The sequence below is a fragment of the Zosterops lateralis genome (assembly GCF_965231275.1).
Source record: "Zosterops lateralis genome assembly, chromosome: 18".
In the NCBI taxonomy this organism is placed as follows: domain Eukaryota; kingdom Metazoa; phylum Chordata; class Aves; order Passeriformes; family Zosteropidae; genus Zosterops; species Zosterops lateralis.
Window position 1 is genome coordinate 5386354 of NC_139778.1, and position 13500 is coordinate 5399853.

The 13500-nt window shown below is 40.9% G+C and overlaps 1 pseudogene across 1 annotated transcript in view; it reads right to left on the reverse strand.

The window, feature by feature from the left end:
- Positions 1-5238, reverse strand: part of LOC310916754 (myosin heavy chain, skeletal muscle, adult-like) — a 16410-nt pseudogene extending 11172 nt beyond the window's left edge. The window contains exons 1-13 of the transcript XR_014592760.1: positions 4976-5238; positions 4741-4884; positions 4493-4649; positions 2843-2870; positions 2630-2744; positions 2456-2548; positions 2266-2329; positions 2071-2169; positions 1857-1960; positions 1619-1757; positions 925-1043; positions 677-826; positions 1-106 (exon numbers count right to left, since the gene is read on the reverse strand). The exon at positions 1-106 is cut by the window's left edge and continues 3 nt beyond it. The product of XR_014592760.1 is annotated as a myosin heavy chain, skeletal muscle, adult-like (transcript). The remainder of the gene's footprint in view (positions 107-676; positions 827-924; positions 1044-1618; positions 1758-1856; positions 1961-2070; positions 2170-2265; positions 2330-2455; positions 2549-2629; positions 2745-2842; positions 2871-4492; positions 4650-4740; positions 4885-4975) is intronic.
- Positions 5239-13500: the final 8262 nt, after the last annotated feature.

Below are 13500 nucleotides of genomic sequence, written 5' to 3' on the forward strand. Positions count from 1 at the left end.
CCTCCTTCTTGTACTCCTCCTGCTCCAGCACGAACATGTGGTGGTTGAAGAACTGTTGCAGTTTCTCATTGGTGAAGTTGATGCACAGCTGCTCAAAGCTGTTGAACTGCCCAAAGCAAGGAAAGGTGTACAGGTTCAAAAGGTGTGCCAAAACCCACAGGCCTTTGCTGCCATTCTCCTAAGGCTGTTTGAAGTTGAAACACCAGTCCCAATCCTACTGTACCAGCAGGTTTTTCCTGAGCAGGCCTTCTACTCTAACAGTCCTAGTCCTTGAAGGACATTTTAATTATTGCTTCCCAAATCAAGCCAAAAGTTACAATTCTTTTTCACTATGCTGCTCAACTGCAAGTCTTTGGTAAGCTCAGTAGCTCCATTGTGTCAGTTCTCTGAGCTCCTGGATAGTAGAAACCTCCTCAGTGTCCCACCCAAAAATTTCTTGGGCCCCTGATCAATAATCTGAGGAGTGTTTCTGTGTTCTGATGCAGAAGTCCTTGGATCATCACTGCATTCACAGCACAGGAATCACACACTGAACTTGCTCAGACCACCACCTTTACAAGAGCATCCACCCCTTTGGCCTATAGCTGTGTGAGCCTTAGTCCTCTATGTGTTTCTGAGTCCTCATGACCCCTCCTTGCCCATCGCTTGACTGTGGTGACAAATCCTTGCTGCTTACATCAAAGATCTCAAAGCCAGCAATGTCCAGGACACCAATGAAGTACTGCCTGGGCTGTTTTGTATCCAGCTGTTGGTTGATGCGAACAACCATCCACAGGAACATCTTCTCAAACATTGCCTTCGCCAGGGCACCCACTGAATTGTTGACCTATAGCAGAGGAGATGGGACAGGAGTTACCTCTGAGGGGCAAAGAAAAATGCCCATGTACTCCTTTGAGGTGTGAATTTTCAACTGTCAGATATTACCTGTGTCACGTTTTGACCTTTGGTCACGTATTCATTTCCAACCTTGACTCGGGGGTAACACAAGGCCTTGAGAAATTCAGCTGAGTTTAGGCCTGTTAGGTAGGCAGCCTTGTCAGCCACTAGAGATGGGGAGAGACAGAAAAGCATTTATGGATAATCTGTAGAATTCAGGTGGTGGGAACAACTCTGCTGTTCATGTTCCAGGAATGGAAGAACATTCATTTCATCACATACAGAAGACCTGTGCAGGAATGCAAATTCTGGACACTACTAATGGTCTTCCTTAAAAGCAAGAACAAGTATGGCTTGGATAGGAAGACATAAGCCAAGGCACACTCTCTTTCTGTGGGAAGAAGATTTTTGAGTAGCACAGGTTGCAGGACTTATTTCACCAAAACCACAGTTGCCCATCATGGGGTCTTAGTGTTTGGAAGTTTTCAAAAGAGAGATTGAGAGATATCCTATGTTGACGTTTCACTTTTCAGGCAGCTTGTGTTTGGTGAGCCAATATTGGATAGAATAATGGAACTTCCCATGACTAGGAAGGAACTTTTTCTTAGAGGGACCAGGTTGAAAAATGCAATTCTCAGTGTTTTATGTGGAGACTTGGGAAAGTGTGGCTCTGGAGGTTAATATATCGCCTCTGGAGGCAGAGAAGGGCTTGCCACAAATCAGTCCCTGAATTTGCTGATACCTTCGGTGCCATCAGGCTCTGCCTGCTCCTCTCGTTGTTTCTGCTTGAACTTCAGGTTCCCATAGTGCATGACAGCCCCTGTCAGCTTGTAGATGGCTGTTTTCTCGTCTGCAGTGAAGCCCAGGATGTCAATGGCACTCTACAGTCAAAATAATGAATTCAACAATATGTCCTTAGCAGGTCCGAGATATCACCCTCAAGACATGCCCAGTGGGTACATTGTTGCTGTATTACTTACATCTGTGGCCATCAGCTCCTCCTGGTCATCAATGCTGGGGACAGTGACCTCCCCTTGACTCACAAAGTGGAAATCATATGGGTTGGTGGTAATGAGCAGCATGTCTGAAAGCAGGAAGAGGCAAGGCATAGGTTTACTTTTGCCAATCAGGTGAGGGAGAGTGGGAACTGTTCCTCAAGGATCAACCCCAAAAAACCAAAATGCTCTTTCCTACCAATTAGCTCTGGCTTCTTGTTGGACATGATCTGATAAAAGATGTGGTAGCTCCTTTCTGCCTTCAGCTGGAAAGTGACTCTGGACTTCTCCAGCAGATCTGCCCAGGGAGGTAGAAAGAGTTAGGCACTTGTGGAAATGTACATGGAGATGGCAACTGAGGAAGGGATGGGAGCAGTCCAGGAGAATGTCTTACAAGTTTCAATGTCAGCAGAAGCCAGTTTGCCTGTGGCACCAAAATGGATTCTGATGAATTTACCCTGTTAAGCAGAAGCATGAGGTCAGCCTGGATGTGTTCTGCTGATGTGTCCTTTGCATGAAGAACTGCTCAGGCATCCTGTGTATTGCCATGAGGGGGAGAGATTTTATGCAAAGCAAGAACTTACAAAACGTGAGGAGTTGTCGTTCCTCACAGTTTTGGCATTTCCAAAGGCCTCCAGCAGGGGGTTGGCACTGATGATTTGATCCTCAAGCGTTCCCTGCAGGGACATAATTATTCAGTGACTGAGTTTAGTTGACAGGGCAGTGAGAGGCCATTCAGTCTGCTCTTCCTGACTCACCTGCATTTTGCCTGATGACTGCTCATCTTTCTTCTTCTCTCCACTGGCTGCAATTGTTGCAAAGTACTGGATGACACGCTTGGTGTTGACAGTCTTCCCGGCCCCGGATTCTCCGCTGCCAAAGCCAAAGGAGAAGCAGAGGGTGCATGGTCAGGCAGGAGGTGCCCTGGCCCTGGGCAGCCCCACAGGGACCCGCGCAGGGGGTGTACGTACGTGATCAGGATGGACTGGTTCTCGCGATCTGTCAACAAGGCAGAGAAGAAGAGATTGTTATTAATGAACTGGCGGTAGGCAGCTTATTTCTTTCATAAACCCATATGCCTTCACCCATTTCAAATATTTTGATGTTCCCAGCTGCAGGTTGGAAGCTGGAACCCTCCGATTGTGTCTGGTGTAGCACATATGCACTTCATTTTCTGGATTTTCCTTTCATATTTCTCTGTTCATTTTGTTTATGAAAATTATTCCAACTAAGGATCAGTTTTGTAGAGTTACTGATTAAATGGTCTATCAGTAAGTTCAATTGAACTGGAGCATGGACTTCTCATAAACTTTACTATATAGGAACAAACACTCCTAATCAGTCCACAAGACCCTCTAAATGGATTTTTTGTTGGTTCCCAATTGAGCGTTGATGAAATAAAATAACGGAAACATCATAAACATGTAGTAAACTTTATCAGCATGGTCTGCTCTATAATACTGAAATTTTGGTACTTCCAGATCTAGAATTAATGTATCTCTTTTAAATAGCCTGAGCTGAGTTTGTTTCCCACAATTTCATCTGTTTGCTTTCTTAATCCATGCTCACTTCTTTTTGTGTTCCATTGTTATTATCCATTTTTGAACCACTTAATGATGAAGGAAAAAAAAATGTTCCTAATGTTGAGCTTGTTTATGATTCTTGAGACAAAATTTTGAAGCAATATTAGAAGATACTTATAAAAGTTCTTGGCAATGAGGGTTTTTCCCCCAGTGATATTTGTTTTACACTCCTGTTCACAAAAAATTTCTTCTTCACTTCACTGAATAAGAACTTAATGGAATAAAGTCCCCCTGAAATTCTTTATTATTAGACTTCATTTTTGCTGGCCTTAAGAAATTAGTAAAATCAGAAATATTTTCATCACTTTGATTTAAAAAAAATATTCATCAGTTGAAGACCCAGAACAAGCCCTTTTAAAGCCTTTTGAGATCTGCTATTCAGACAGTATTCAATCCAGCTCACCATCCCTTTGTCCAGCCCTTACTCCCTGAGTTTGCCTATGAGGATATCATGAGAAACATCATCAAAACCCTTGCTGAAATCCAGGTAGACAATATCCAGTGCTCCCCCCTCATGTCTCCATGCAGTTGTCCATTGTAGAAGAAATCAGCTTGGTTAAGCATAATTTCCCTTTGGTGAATCCATGCTGACTACTTCTGATCAACTTCTTGTATTCTGCATTCTTAGAGATACCCTCCAGGATTAGCCACTCCAACACTTGGGTGAAGCTGACAGGCTTGTAGTTCCTTGGATCATCCTTTTTACCCTTTTTGAAGACTTGTGACATTTGCTTTCTTCCAGTCCTCACACACGTATTGTGACTACCATGACCATTCCAAGATGAATGAGAGGCCAAGATATGATGTCCTCCAGGTCCCCCAGCACTTGCAGGTGCATCCTATTAGGATGAACTTGTGATGACAGGTTTCACTAAGTGATCTCCAACCTGATCCTCTTGAACCAAAGGAAAGTCTTCATCATTTCCAGTGATGTACCCTCATAACACCATTAAGTTGAACTACTTTGCCATTAAAAGACTTTTTCTCCTGTGTGAGTGTTTACAGCCAAATGATTTGAAAGAAAATCATGAAACTCACCAGTCAGCATGAACTGATACGCGTTGTCAGAGATGGAGAAGATGTGTGGAGGGGCCTCCTGGCGCTTCTTGCCTCGGTAGGCCAACACCACCTCGGGGTTGTACACCGGCAGCCACTTGTAGGGGTTGACGGTGACGCAGAAGAGACCCGAGTAGGTCTGTGAGGAAGGGACACAGCACGTTGGCTTCCCCTGAGCCTGGCCCAGCAGCTCCCCAGGCTGCCCAAAGGAAGCTGCTGCTGCCACTTACGTAGATCATCCAGGCTGCGTAACGCTCTTTGAGGTTGTACAGCACAGCGGGTTCGTGCAGGTGGGTCATCATGGCCATGTCCTCGATTTTGTCATACTTGGGAGGGTTCATGGAGAAGATTTGATCTTCTTTCACGGTCAGGGTCTGCCACAGAATAGAGAGATGCATGTATGTATGTCAGCTAAGAACCCAAAGTGGGAATTAAATTTTATTTGTAAATTTTGCATTTATTCACCTCTCCCCCTTCCGTCTTGACAGTGACCTTCCCTGCGTCCTTACTCTCAATTTTGCCTTTTACAAAGGATTCTTTGGGATGAACCACAAAGACAGAGGTCTTGGCATCAAAAGGCTTGTTCTGGGCCTCAATTCTCTCCTTTTCTGATTTTCGGAGGTAAGGAGCTGCCTCCCCAAAACAAGCTAACTCAGCATCTGCAGAGGTCATGTCTGCACTTTACTGAAGGCACATCAGCAAAGAACCCTGTGGGAGAAAAGAAACGTAACATGAAAAAGTCATTAATGTACCTTGCTTGCAAGGACAACTTTTCTAATGCTTTAAACTTGAACACTTACTAGAATTGCTAAAACTACCAAAAGTTGCCTTCCTTGTGTTTAATGATTTAAACCCAGAAGAGAAGAAAAAATTTCATCTTTTAATAATGTAAAATAACCTTGTAAAAATTTCTACGTTTCTTTTATTTGCCTCTTATGGTACTGTACATATTTTACTTTGGCTTTATGGATTGTAGTGTCGTATTTGAGCATATGAAGTATGTTAAAGGAACATTATTAGTCTACTATAAAATAAAAAAAAAAAATATACATAGACTACATATTATAGCCTTAACAGATGGAAAAACTTAGTTGGAAACTAGTTTCAAAGGAAAAAAAATATGCATAATATGCAATAATGGGGATACCTATTAGCAAGATCCAGTGCACTTACCTTGAGACCTTTCTAGTAGACAGGGCAGAGTGCTGCAAAGACACTTTTATAGAGTCTGGTTGGCAGATGCACTGAATTCTTCCCCTTTCTTTGGTCAGAACATTTTTTGGCAAACATTCTTTGGCAAGGCATTGTCTGGCAAACTGAACTAAGGGCAAAATTGTCATTTGATTTAATAAGATATATTTAGAAATGTTTTGTATCTTACCAATGCTGTGAATGTATTGACTATAAATAATTTGTCTAGAGACATAAGGACAGAAGTTCAGTTAGTCGAGGCACTTGGAAAATTTGGATGTAGGACAAATGATCTATACTGCTGCATTTCCAATGGTTTCTTCGTGTACTCAAGGCAGATTTTTATTGCATGACTGTGGTGTTACTCTGATACATCCTCAGTCCAGCATTTCCATCGCATCCCAAGTATCACTGGAACTTCTTTAAACATGCTTTTCTCCTGGTCATTAGCATTTTGATTGTTAAAAGAGCCCAGTGAAAAGCAGAGGGGCAAGGTCAGTAAATGTGGTCCAAGGAAATATCCAACAACAAGCACTGGCTCGGGCATGAAAAGCTTGTTCCAAGAATGAGCATGCAACTTCCTGGAGTTCAAAACCACAACTCAGCCCTGAGCAGGGCAGGGGGAAGCTGGTGGAAACACCCTCTGCCCTGTAGCAGGACGAGCTCAGAAAAAAACTCTTTAAAACAATGAGTACAGGGAGACATCGAAGTGCCATGTCTGCACAATCGCTGACTTCCATGGACATACAGAACTTAGAGGACAAATCACAGAATGGTTTGCGTTGGAAGAACCTTAAAAGAATCATCTAGTGCAACACCACTGCTGTGATGAAGAATATCTTTGACTAGATCAGGTTGTTCAAAGCCCCATCGAAACTGAGCTTATACACTTCCAGTGATTCCAGGGGCATTCCCTTATTCTGGGGCCTGTGTGTCACTGGTCCATTCTTGAAAATTGTCACTTTTATATCCAACCAGAATCTATCTTCCCTCCAGTGTGTTGACTACAACAACAGTCAACTTGCTTGGTGCCCTCAGCAAACTTGCAGGTGGTGCCCTCAATCCCACTGTCCATGTTCTTGGCAAATGTGTTAAATAAAGCTGGTTTCAACTTGTTACTGGTGTCCACCTGAAGTTCAAGCCACTGACCACAACTCTTTGTGTGTGATCATCCAGCCAATAGCATATTTTCCAGAAGGATCTGCTCCATGATCTTGCCATGTGGAGATGAAACTGGCCACCCTGTAGTTCCCTGGGTCTTTCTTTTGCCTCTTTTTAAAAATGGAGGGGGTTCAATCAGTGGAACTTCATCAGAGAGCCATGATTTGTCAAGTCGCTTAGCCACTTCATCTGCCAGTTCCCTCAGAATCTGGGGATGCATCTCATCAGGGCAACTCCCTCATCTCTCCTTCCTTGACTATCCCTTCCAAATATTTTATAGCTGTCAGTCACAGCACATGTCAATCACACAATCCATCCCAACAATTTTCTGTGGTAGCAATCAGGTCATAGTGCCTGTCTGGGCAGTGATTACTAGCTTCTTCTGTCTGTTTCCCACAGACAGATAGAGAACTGCACTGATAAAGAAGCACTTCATCTGGGCTGTCAGCCACATCCCCTTGTTAGAGGAGTTTGCCCTAATTCCCTTAAGACAATCCACAGGTTTGGTCACAAATTCATTCCCAACTTTGACTCAAGGATAACACAGGGCCGAAGCAGTACAGTACAGACTTATCAGGTAGGTTGTCTTATCAGCAACTGAAACACAAGAGATACAAAGAAAAAACTGATCATTGGACAAGGATTGCAATTTGATGTGTGTGTGTGTGTGTGTGTGTATGTCAAATGCCATTAATGGCCAAAATTCTTGATTGCAAACCTTTTAATCTAGTGTCACAACAAACACTGAATACAGAAAAGCTACAAAAGCCAATATTTGTATTTTTCTGAATATAGTTATCATTAGGAAGACTTTCCTTGGATATTTTAACAAAGTTTACAAATCAAATAACTTATTTTAATACTTTTCACTTTAAAAATTAATGAAGATTATTACTCAACTTCTTAGTCATGATCTAAGAAAGCTCTTATATTCCAAAGGCCGTAGTCTGTACTGCCATTAGGAGAAGTCTATATATGACAGAGCTGAATCTGTGTATGAAACTAGTGAGACTTTGTCTTCTAAAAACCATGTCAAAATCCTACATATCAAATGGTAAAATACATGAAACTATCCCATCACATAAAAACTGAAGGAATGCTATTTAGTAAGAGAGGCCAGGGGTCAGACAATCAGTTTCATGTATACTAAAGGAAATATTATTTAGTTTTCACAGTATGAACTAATAGCTTTTGTCTTGTCTGAAAAAAAGAAAAAGTATTTCTCAAAACTGATTTCTTTATAAAAAGGTTAGTTGCTAAGGATTTTCTGTACAATCTGGCAAAAACCTGCAACCCATTGTAATTAAATCCAAGATTATTTTACTGAAAATAGGAAAGCAGAAACCTATTGTAGCTCATATTCCTTCGTGGACAATATATATATACTCTTGAAATACAGCTCACATATAGAGCACCTGAGATGATTTCCATAATTTTGAGATATGTACCGATGGATTTATACTGCTGGATATAAAGATATTATAATGATAAATGTGAAGGTATATTTTAAAAATATTAATTTAAGTTTCCCTGAAAGATGAGATATAGAAGACATCCTGAATGTCCCTAATAATGAAAAAAATAGTTGCCAATTATCATGTTTTTACATGTACTATATAAGAACAAAATGTGCCTTCTGATTTTAACTGCTAAAAATCACAGCACCCCATGTCTGTAAAAATAAGGAAGTGTTTTGCTTTGAGAAAAAAGATGAAATTTATGATTTATAGAGTTCAGACAGAGGAAATATGTAACAACTCTTACTTGAGACAATGAATGAAGAGTGAAGGATGTCTGATGATTCTCCTAGGGTGACGGCTGGGAGTTCTCTCCCTTCACATTTGAAACTGCAAATCTTTGCTTTCCCAGTGGCAAATGACAAAGCTAGTCTAGTCAGCAGAGCACTTTGGGGTTTTTTTCTGTAGTGCTGTGCAGGACATGGACCCAGCCTTGCAACAGGCAAGAGTGAGACACATGGCCAGGCAGCTATTTGGCTGCTGGTCCTTAGGAAAGGGTGTACTGAAAGCAGCAGTGATGCCTTAACCCTACAAGAAAAATTAAATAGATCCTGCCCACCATTATCTCCTAGTTCTGTTACTGTCACTGCAGGACAGGACTCTGCTGCAGCTGAGAGCAAAGCACAGCACCCTCAAAGATAGGAGAGGGAGAGGGAGAGCAGACCCTGAATATAGAATGTCCTGCTCTGCAATGTGAAGTGGGCAAGGTATTGCAGTGCTGACATTCCCCATGAAGAGGAGACTGAAGCATGCTGAAAATAGAACCATCTTGAGGAAGACATCAAGCAGCTGCCTCACTGTCTGCCAGCCCTTAGGATATGACTTCTTCTATCTCAGACTCTGTGTTAGCAGGCAGAGAGAGAGAGAATACTTAGCACCAAGTAAAAGTATGTAAATACACAGATTTCCAGTCTATGGCCTGGAAAAATAACACAATTTTACATTTGCATTGTAAACTTGAGACTAAAGTTTATAACATTCCAGTGTGGAAGACCTTTCACAGCCTGGAAGGGTGCTATTTTCTTCTTTACTTTTATCCATGTTTCAATACTTTTATCAATTAATTTCTTCAGTTGAAGAAGCCCCATGGTCCTTGTTCTGGTGTCAGAACCTATTGCCAAAAAATAAACCTAGGAAAAGAGTGATCAGATTTTCATATAATTCTTATCCATTCTGTTTTGCAGCTTGAAAAAACTGATTGAAAATGAGCACTGCTGATGTTTCACATTTGGTAAGGAAGGCCTTTTCATCTTGTCTAGGTTGAACAGATTGCCCTGTGGCAGCCAGCAAAGTCCACTATAGTAGAAAATAAACTGTGAGATCTCATTTCCTCTTTAATTATGGTGCAGCAGTAAATTTATGTTCAATTTATAATTTTCATATGCTTATCAACTATCTCTTGCAGTCTCATTAGTTTCTACTTTTTCACTAGTTTCCCAGCACAGTCTGAAATTTCAGACATGTCTTCAGGATGTTTGTTTATCTAGTGGGACATTCACTCAGTGGGCAGGAGATGAAGAAGTACTCATTAATAGATTCATAAAGAAACCTTCACATAATAATTAGCATCATCCCTCACTGAGACAGTGACTCAGGAGTTTTGAGTTCAGAAACTTTTCCTGAAGATTGGCTGCTATGACATTTATTTCCAACTGACTGTATGTTTGGGGATAATTCATTCAAGTCAAAAAGCATCGGTAGATTTCAATGCAACACTGATTATACTTGTATGATGAACATGTCCTCTGATCTAGGCCTTGTGAGGTTTTACTGCTTACAGAATGGCATGGCAGGGCATGGCAGGGCATGGCATGGGAAAGATGCAATAGAGATTCAGGGGGATAACAAGATGCATTGCAGAGTGAAATTGGGTTTTGATAAGTAATTACTACCACCACTAGATGAAGATTAAAAGCATGACTCTGAGTGACTTATTTCCCTACGAACGTGAAGGTCGCAGGATAAAGCAAACAACTCCTGCTAGTGAGCCCTGGGAGGCTGGACAGAGGTCAGAGATGCTCAGCTTCTGCTCCAGTAGGAAATCTCCTGCTGTGGGTCAAGGGCCTGGAGAGGAGGCTCAGACACAGATAGCAGTGTCTCCTTGTGCCTGGGGACAGGTCACTGCAGCTCCTCCTCAGGTCATTGGGGTCCCTGATACCCTGATTGGGAATTGGGAGGGGCTCAAGGCCATGGGAGGGACCAGGAATGAGCAGAATCTGCATGGATGTGCTGGTTCTCTGGCAGACCATGGCTCACATAAACTAAGCCTAGGCACAGCTGGAAGAGCAGAGGAGCAGCGTGTGTGAGCCTGTCCCACCCTGTGCCTGGCCAGGGGCACATGCACACTGCAAGGGACATGCCTCCAAGGACATCTTGAGGTCAGGTGGGTGAGAGTGAGAAGAAAGAGAGCACTCATCAGTGTGGAAACTGAGAGGGGGTAATGCAGGATAGGGGATGTAAAGAGAGGAGTGACAGGCAGTGGAGAGAGAAGATGCAGTAATGGGGGTGCCTTGTAAATGACAAGTTGTTGCAGCAAAAGCTTTGCTGGAATGGAAAGGGCGTGAACTCTGCTGTCACTCCTGTAGGAATCCAGGAGACAAACTCACTACAACATAATTTATTTTAGAATGGAGTGTTCTTTTATTGCTAACACTTTTCCACATTCCTTTTCCAGTCTCAAAGAGCAAAAAAAATTTCAAGAGGAGCTTTGTACTTTGGAGATAAAAATAGAGAATTGTGATGAAATCTTTTTAATTCATTCTCTGCCTTCTTGTTTTAGAAATAGCTTAATTTCAGTAGACTGAACCAAGAAAACAAAATTAATCCAAATGCTACACTTGGAACATGTATACATACCTATTGTTGCCAAAATAGGTTATTATCACATAGATTTGGAAAATAGACAGGGTTACTAGAATAGCTTATTTTCTAATGAGAAACCTTTAGCTGTAGGAATGAAATTGTCCGCATGCAAGAAAAGACATTGTCTCATATACTGACTTGATCTAAAATGCAAAGATAAGCACTCAAGTTTCTTGTTAAAAATGGAAGATGTTCAGCAGCTTTTACTGTTTTATGTTAGTATTACATTGATCTAGAAGGAAAATCTCCTATGGGATTGGCAGCTTGCAAATGCAACAGGATTTGCAGCTTGCAGATGCCATTCTCAGCTATGCTGTTAATATTTATAAAACATGCCAAGAGGGACCTTTTTGCCTTTGGATCCTTAATGACTGGTAAGGAATGTGTAGCCTCATACTGAAGATCCCTGGGTAAAATAAGACCTCTCAGGAATGCTGGCATGAGACAAGGAGAAATGCCAAAACATTAATTCTCTGATGCAAGCTTCTTACTGTGACACTTTTGCTAAGATGTGGCTGAACACTGGATCCTGGAGATGGTAAGAAAGGATTTCACATTAAAAGTTCTTGTTCTATTGAAAGATAAGTGTTGTGTTGAATTAAATGAAATATGTTGAGCATTTTGTTTGGTTTTGGCATATTTAATCTGGGTAATTTTTTACCTGGGTAAGATGAGTCCTTCAGAGACTTGAGCTATCATTCCAGATCAGCAGTGCTAAAATGGATGGATAGAAAAACAGTTGGGGATTATGTCTAGCAAAAAAACAGTGATGAGCCTAACAAAGAAGAGATTAACTAACCTGGTGGGGTACTCTGGGCCAGTTACTGGCTTGGCCATTGCAATAACAGAACATGAGAGAACTGACCTTTGTGCCTGCACTGCTTAGAACATCCTTTTATCTCAGGGTAGTTGTGTATGGCTTTGTGAACTTCTGATCCTGCTCCTTCTTTTGGAGACTAATTTCTGCAATGCTTGATACAGTTATTATTTGACTTCACAGCAGGGAAAACATATGTGACTTTTGAAGTTTCAACGGTATGTTTTAAACCTAAGAATGTCTTTATTTTGCTTGGTGAGACCTAAGTGTCTGCCCACTGAGGAAAAGTCTTGCAAAGAAAAGTGAAGAGGGAGGGCAAAACCAGCCAAAGATTAGCAACAGTTGGCTCACAGAATTTTTAAACTTAATGATAAACTGCTTTCTGTGTGCGTGAGATTTCTATGGTTATTCAAATTCCTTCTATCTTCGTAGCATGTCAGAGAAAGAAACATGAGCAGCAGGTTCTGGATGAGGAGGTGACATTCAGGATGCCCTTTCAATCACATGCCAAAGCAGCTGAAAATCTTCAGTTACCAAACAGGTGAGTGAGGTGAACAGGCTCTGATGGCAATGGAAGGAGGAAAAGGCAAAAGGAGCTGGACAATGGCATGGAAGGAGAATAAATGAGAACAATGTGAAATAAACTTAGCTTGATTAATTGGCTTGTTTCTCTGTTGACTGCATTTGCAAGAGAAGCAGAGAAGGGTTATACTGTGGAAATGGATTTGTTTAGATTTGCACAACTACCCTCCTTTTTCTTCTAAGTGAATGTTGAAATTATATTAAAAAATATTTACCACTTTTCTTCATAAAACAAGAAAGACATCAGAACATTAAAACCAAATAGTAGAAGGCATTTTTAAGCACAGAAAAAGTTTGCAGTATTGATACCAGATATTTTGTGTATTTGTAATTGCCATATTCATTATTTACATTGGAAGAAGAGGGTTGCTTTCAGTTTCGAGAGAATACACATTAAGAATAGTAAAACTTTGGTTTCTCATGGGTGTTCTACATGTGTCCTAATAATGTAATATGGACCTTCAATAAAGCTGTGCTGTAATTCCCAGGAGAACATGTAGGACTAGAAGATGGCTTTAGGAAGAGTACACTTTGTTTGAAATGTTTAGTATAGACTGAACATTACAACTTGCTGTAAGACTCCTAAAAAATCTCTGCAAAATAAAACATTTAGTAAGTGTGATATGAATTTCGAATCCTAAGGAATATGAAAATTTTCCAAGTACAGCATATTATATTTTCAAGGTATTTATAATTTATGGTTGATATTTTAATAATTTTATATTATTCAAAATATGAAAATTTTCCAAGTACAGCATATTATATTTTCAAGGTATTTATAATTTATGGTTGATATTTTAATAATTTTATATTATTCAAAATATATTCTCCAAAATAAAAATGCTGTTTTTCTTATTCAC